Consider the following 7667-nt stretch of genomic DNA (forward strand, 5'->3'; position numbering starts at 1 on the left):
ACCCAGCACCCCATTTCAAGTCATCAAGTCATGGCCAGTCCTGTGTCATCTCTGCCTCACCCAGTCTGTTATCATCCCAGGACATGCCCAGGGATCAGATGAGGGTTGAATCAGAGGAAACTGTCATCTCATTTCATCCTTTTAATCTTCTATTTTTATTTATTTATATTTTTTGAGGGGGGAGGTAATTCGGTTTATTTATTTATTTTTAGAGGAGGTACTGGGGCTTGAACCCAGGACCTCCTACATGCTAAGCATGCACTCTGCCGCTTGAGCTATACCCTCCCCCTGCATCCTTTTAATCTTTACTCTTTGAATCTTCACACCCAAATTATGAGGTTGGTATCATTTTCCCCATTTTACAGAAACTGAAATTTAGATGACCAGCAAATAGGGATCAGTCCTACCATATTTTTTAAACCCTTTGTTGAGGCATAAATAACACAGTAAACTGTACATATTTAAAGTGAGCAATCTGATAAATTTTGACGTAGGTACCACCATAGTCAAGGTAGGCAGCGTATCCATCACCCGCAGGTTTCCTCGTGCCCTTTTTTTAATCCTTCCCTCATCTCTCCCCACAATACCCACAGCCTCCACACTCTAATCTGCTGTCACTGTAATTCATTTGCATTTTCTAAAGTTTTCTACAAGCAAAATTACACAGGAGGTTCTCTTTTTCCTTGGTGTTTTTCTGACTTCTTTGACTCAGATCATTATTTTGAGCTTCATCCAGGTAGTCTACTCGGGTTCTGCCTTCTTAGGGATCTTGGCACATCATAAGGTTTATTTAGGAGAAATACCTACTGAAATTGTGGAGAATATTTACACTCATTTTGCCAAGGTCGGCGAACACCTTGCAAACGTGCCAAGAAACCCCTCAAGGTGTGCTGCCCTCCCTGCGGGAGCAGGCCCAGCCGGCGAAGGTTCTGGAAAGTGACTTGGCTGCCGAGTATTTGCTCGAGTAGCCAGGCTGTATGTCCTCATGTGGCCGACATTTGTCACACTTGGTGGTCTACTCACATCTGTCTCCTAAATAGTCTTCCTGTGCTTGGGACATCACAGTCCTCCCCCAGGGTTGAAACCAGAACTTATGCTCCCAGCTTTCCTGGCATCCGACAGCCCAAGAATTAAAAAAAAAAAAAAAAAAAAAAAAGTGGTATCAATAACTGAGGGCCTCAAAGAAACGATCTGGTCAGATCTTTGTACAGTGAGCCCTCCAGTTAATGAGTCACTTCACTCATGGTGAGTTTCCAATGAGCTTTTTGGTGCTCTACTTTAAAAAAAAAATGATTGAAAAGATGACTTCTGGCCTAGACAATATGGGACTCTTTATTCCATCTTCCTTCCTGTTAAGAGCAACTATAAACCCTGGAAATAATGCAAGAGGCAATCAAAGGACAAGTCCGAAAGGTGGGAAAAGAGTGATGAATTGGGTTGGGACCCTCAGATGAAGGAACAGTGCAGTGGCAGGACGTCTTACACACCCCATCTCGCACAAAAAAAGATGACCCAGGCCTGCTGTCTCCTGAGGCCACCCTAGCAACAGAAGATAGCTCGGGTGGGCTCATTCCTCTTGCAAATTGAACGGGAGTCCCTCCAGCAACACTGGGCAAAGCCAGCATCACCAGCAAGGGGGGTTCATCAGGAGCCCAGTAACAAGAAACAGCCAGGGAAGAGCTCTCCTCCCGCAGCTTGCCTGAGACCCACCTCCCCTGCCAGGAGACACTGGGTGGCTCTGTGTTTGCACGTACTGGAAGGAGAACTGCATTTATGACAGAGAGTTTGGGTACGCAGCAGTGACAAGCACAGAGAAACTGAAGTAAATCATGTTTAACAAGAGACAAAAGTAAAAAGTTGTGCAAGAAGGGAAGTGGAATCATATTCTATTATATGGCTTGGTTGAGATCAGTGTAATAGTTCGTGTATATGTAATTATAACTATGATCATATATACATGAAATATTACTGTAACCTCAAATAATAATATAACCCTGCTGGGAGGAGGACAGGAAACTGTGTGTGTAGTGTTTCTGTCTGTGTGTGTGATGAGAGTGTTGAAGAAATACATCAATAGCTGATGCCTAGAAATGAAAAAATCGGGAAGTGGTGTTGGAGGTGTTTTTCTGGTATGAAAACACCAAAAATACCAACTGAATTGGAACTGCTTGCCTATTGGGAGCTGGAAAGGAGGAGGTGCAGGGGACTGTTTTTTGCTAAAACAAAAACAAAAACTTCTAGAAATATTTGGCTGCTTCAACTCTGCCCAAGTAAAACTTCAATTTAAAAAAATTGATATTTTCAAAGGATCTATAGAAAACGGCACTGTGTGGCGTCGGGCTGTTGCTCACAGCGTGCACTGGTCTTCCTCATCGTCCAGGAGGAGCCGATGCTGTGGGAGGGTGACGTTGTCTAGGGAGGAATCAGTTATGACACCAGCCCAGAGACTCTGCCTTGCAAGGTTGGGGAGTTGTCTACTGGATGCAGTCTGCACTCTAAGCCTGTGCCCAGGTTGCATGTGGCTTTGTTTCTCTCAGGATCCCTGGGTCCCAGAACCAGGATGGGGGCGGGAGAGGGACCCCCTTCTCCTCTAGTTCTGCCCACTGGCAGAACTTTGCTGCTGCTTCTTGCATTTTGGGCTCTGCGGATTGAGAGATCTTAGTAGCCAAGGGAGGATGGTTTTCATGGGCACACATTATATTTTCATGCAGATGGAAGCCAAGACCGCCACTTGGCCATTTGATTTGGGTGTCTGAGCTCCTGGAAGAACGGGCAAAAGGGAGAGTCTTGTGTGGACTAGGGTGCTTGGTCCTGGTCTTCAAGAAGTCTGGCTGGTGCCACGTGGAGGAGGGATGCACATCTGGAACATGGGATCCTCTTGGGTGATTCCTGTTGCTCATACTGAGAGATAAAAGACAGCGGAATCTATTATTCAGCCATAAAAAGAAACAAACTAACAGTACATGCTACAACGTGGAGAAACCTCAAAAACACTATGCTAAGTGAGAGAAGTCGGGTACAAAAGGGACATAAACTGTGTAATTCCATTCATATGAAATACCCAGAACTAGGTAAATCCATAGGGACGGAACACACATTGGTCGTTTCCAAGGGCCTGGGTGTGCGGTTGGGGGTGGTGAAGGAGAACAACTGCTTACTGGCTGTGAGCTTTCCTTTTGTGGGGGATGAAAGTGTTTTGGAACTAGATAGAGGTGGCGGTTACACAACATTGTGAATGCACTAAATGTGGCTAATGTCACTTAATGTTTAATGTCATTAATGTTCACTGTAAAGTGATTAATTCTATGTCATATGAATTTCACCTCAGTGAAAAAATCGAAAAAAAAGTGGGTGACGAGAGCAACCCCATACAGGACCACGAAGGGCACCTATCCTGCAAGACTGCAGACTCGAGGCGCCCTTGGGGTGAGTTCTGTGACCCTCCGGGGTGCTGGCTGTGGTCAGGAGAGCATCAAAGGGGAGAGCAGGAAGACGACATCAACACCGTCTTGACCTCGTCACCAGTGGCTGAATGGCATGGGAGCATCTTCCTTGCTGGGTAAGATATATGCTTTTTTTTTTTTTTTTTGCCAACTTACTGGGTCATTTTTTCCCCTAAACCCTTACATTTTTAGAAAATTGAAGTATGGTCAGTTTATAGTGTGTTAATTTCTAGTGTACAACATAGTGATTCAGTTTTTTATAAATATTTGCATATATATATATATACATATATATATATATATATGCAAATATTTTACCTAGTTTTCTCCCCCGGCCCACATTCCCCTTCTATTCTGTAAAGGGTCTGGTTGGTGATGGTTACATTTACAAGACAGCCCACACGTGTCAGAGCACCAGAACAGGACCACTGCTGAACCGGAAGAGAGCAGCTCTCACTGTAGATGTTGGCTTTGGGGCTAGACGCAGTCAGCAATGAGAAGTGACGTTGCTCGCTTTGGGAAGAGGATGGAAAACGGGAATGCGTTTTTTATTTGTATGAGGGAGGTTGTCAAGCACACTTTGTTGTTCTTGTTGTGAGGAGGAGGGCGCATTGCTGTTGGGCAGTCGGGCTAGACTGTGTGTATTTGTGAACATTTTGCGGCCACCCAGCGCGTTTAGACAGCCTTTTTCTGATCGTGAGTCCCTCCAACCTAGACGAGCTCTCCCAGCCTCCCTTGCAGCTAGGATATAGATCTGTGACCTGGATGTGCCAGCTAGGCACACCAGGTGAGACTGATTCAGAGCAAAGAAAAGCAAGGAAGTGGGCACCACACAGACTCCAGTGTTCTGCTGAGGGTGGCAGAGGGGATGTCCAGCTTTGGCGGACAGTAGGGACAGAGCTGCTAGAGTTCAGTCCTCAGTATCACTAGTTCCCAGCTGGGGTGGCAGCCAAACCTCCCCTGGGGCAAGTCCTGCAGGGAGATTTGGGTTTGTTCCCAGCTCAGTCACCCCATTAAAGTATCTTCTGCTTCAGTTAACTCGAGGAGGGTCTGTTGTTTGTAACCAATAGCCCTGGTTCACCATCCACTGCCATGCTCTCCTGGACACCACCGAGTGCCCAACTCTGCTGAGTGGAAGGGACACAGAGGAGTCGAATGTGCGGAGGTGGCATTGTTCAGTGGCTTAGGAACCAGACACACTTGGGTTTGAATCCTGACTCCCATACTTTCTGGCCATGTACAAATTACTTGACCTCTCTGAGCCTCTGTTTCCTCAGGTCCTCAGCCACCACAAAGATTGTGGGCTGAGGAGGGATTGTAAAGTGTTGCCAACACACAAGAGCTACATCAGTGAGAAAATCTGTGTCAATACAGAGATGCCAGAAGGTCAGAGCAGCCTGCAATTCGGAGCCACCACATGGAGAGTGGAGCCACCGAGGTTTAGAGGTGGTTTGTTACAGGAGCAGAACACAGCTTACGCTGACTTGTTCACCAGTCATGGCTCTAGAAAGCCCCATAATTGGGGGGCAGCCCCAAGGGCACTGCTGAGCCAGGGTTGTGTCCTTTCCTTATCTCACTGACACCTACTGTGCTTTTGAGGAAAAGAAAGCCCAGCTTTCTCCTGCAGGCTGGCGCTGCTCTGACCCAGGCCCCAGGGCGTGAGTGTTAGTGAGGTGCTTGGTCCCAAAGAGCAAGACTCGGGGAGAGTGAGTGCTTCAGAGATGTCAGCCATGGTGCCCGCCAGCCACAGCCTCCAGCCACCCAGCGGCCTCTGACTCCTGCCCAGACGTGACAGGTGCCCAAGAATCTGGAAGGTGAGGATGGGAACACTGGAGAATGAGGGCAGTGTGGTGGGGCTGAAGGGAAGGGAATGTGTGGCGAGGCAGGGCAGACAGATGGGGAGGAGAGTGGAAACACAGAAGCAGAACCTGCCTCCCACCCCAAGCAGCCGTGCCCACAGGCCTGTCATCGAGCTTCATTTTTAGGGTTACCTGAGTGAGCCCCTGTTCCCTTCAGAGAAGTATGACTGTGTGGAAGGCAATGTCACGTCCACATCTTGGCGGCCTGCACTTTCTTTCTGGCCAGTTAGTGAACCTACCCATCAGCCTCCTCTCCAGGTATCTGGGACCAAGTGCCACATACACAGGGCACAGGGGCCTCCTTCACCCAGAGTTCCGTCCGGCACAGAGCCAGCGCTCCAGCGGAATAATCCTCAGAGGTCTCCAGGGAGAGCCGCCTGCCCCTGTCTCCGAGACCACTCCCTGTCTTCCACCTGAGACATCCTCCCAGGTGCTGACATCGGGCTCCTTCAGACCTACCCCCTGCTGCCTGCCGAGGGAAGGGTGAGTCCTTACTGCTCATCACAGCATCCCCAGTGCTGAGCATGGGAATGGGAGAGCCTAGTCCCTGCTGTCCCAGGGCCCTGGCCTCTGGTGTGCACAACTTTTGGTGCTTCAACCTGTCTCAAGCCCCTTCTGCACCTGGCCCAGGACCCAGCACATTTGGGGCGGGGTGCACCCCTGCTCTTGCCTCAGCTCCTGGCTCTGGATGTTCCCCAGGAGCCCAGCCCATCCTCAAGGGAAGGAGGGAGGTGGGGTCTGCAGACGCTAGGGGCACAGGTGTCTGTGCGGTCTGTGGCCGAGTTGTCGGGTCACTGCTGTTGTTCTGGTCTTTTCAGCCAATAGGGCGGCACCGGGTAAAGAAGAAGCTGGGCCATGGACAGTGGTACTGCCTTTATTCCCCTTCACTCTTCTCCTCACCCTCCTGCTGTCCCCATGCGCTCTATGGCTGTGGGGTGGCCACATAGGACCAAACATCAAGGGTCCACATGCCTGGGCACCACGGTTCTGCACCACTGAGCCTCCTGCAAGGGATGCTGTGACGGCCGTGGCAGCAGGGTCAGAGGCTCAGGCTCTGTGCCCTCAGCCCCAGGGGCTGGTCGTGAACTGTGGTCATGGGGCTTGAGGCCCACCTCATCACTCTGGCCTCTCACCCCGAGCTGGCCCAAGGCCAGGGAGTGCAAGGGGAGCTGGGGAGGGGACAGGCCCAGGGTATGGACTTGAGGTCTTGGCCAAATGGATCGAGAAGTCCAGCTGGACAGAGGGACGCCCCTGGCAGAGCTCCAGTGGGAGGTGATGATCCCCACCACCAGCCCTGGTAAGTGATGCCCCATTCCCCTCACTCTGATATCCAGGTGCTTGTTAATTTGTTTCAAAAGATAAAAAGGAAATGTAAAAGCTGGTAAAATGAGAACCCACTATCCATACTGGCATTGCTGAGGTTCCATTATTGCTTCAGACCCATGTGGTCTGGCCAGAAAGGAGTTCCCACCAACACCCACCCAAGGGGAAGAAAGCATTTAGCACCAGGGACACAGGGCTCCTGTCCCCACTGGGACAGAGGCCTCCCAGGAGAGGGGTTGGCCATGCCCATCTGCAGCTACAGTGACCATTGGACCAGTGCCCAGCCTGATGTCTGGACCCCTCTGATGCCCTCAGAAGGGAACTGTAAGAACAGGGAACCCAAGTCCTTGGACAAGGTCTCGCACCAGCTCCCCCGTACACGTCTCCAGCTCCTGCTTGTCGAAGTCTGACCTCATGGACCAGAGGCCCAGCCTGGCGAGGGCCCCCCAGGCTCACTAAGGCTGCAGTGAGGCTAGCATGTGACAGGGCCACCATCCCTTGTGGAAGACCCTGGTGTCAGCAACGGGGTGGGAAATCCATGGGAGTCCCAGCCTATAGCCCATCTGGGGAGATCACTTTTCTTAGGAAAATGTGGGCCAGCTCTGAGGAGCTGCCAGGCACTGGGACTGGAGGTTAGAAATAGCAAGGGGGAGGGGGCAGCAGGGAGAGGGGACCCTGAGGACGCCATGGAAGCCCGGAGATCAAGGGTGCAGGACAAGGGAAGAGTGACAGTAAAGCAGGAGCCTGAGAGGCACAGCTCTGACCCTGTAAGTGGCTGGAACCCCCAGCCTTGGGGTGAAGGAGCCGCAGAGCTGAGGGCCAGACAGGGAGCTTTCCTCTCTTGGGGAGGGGCCCACTTTTTCTCCCCAGGGGACAGCAGGGGCACCTGACGGTGTGTCCGTAGGCTCTGGCTTGCACTGTTCCTCCTGCAGCCCCGAAACTCAGGGTACTGCCCGCTCTGAGCCCAGAGAACAATCTGGGCGGTGTGGCTTGGGTTCTAAATCCTCAAATCACTCGGGCTCCTTGGGCCTGCCCACATCTG

The sequence above is a fragment of the Camelus dromedarius genome, chromosome 17 (genome assembly GCF_036321535.1).
Source record: "Camelus dromedarius isolate mCamDro1 chromosome 17, mCamDro1.pat, whole genome shotgun sequence".
Taxonomy (NCBI): domain Eukaryota; kingdom Metazoa; phylum Chordata; class Mammalia; order Artiodactyla; family Camelidae; genus Camelus; species Camelus dromedarius.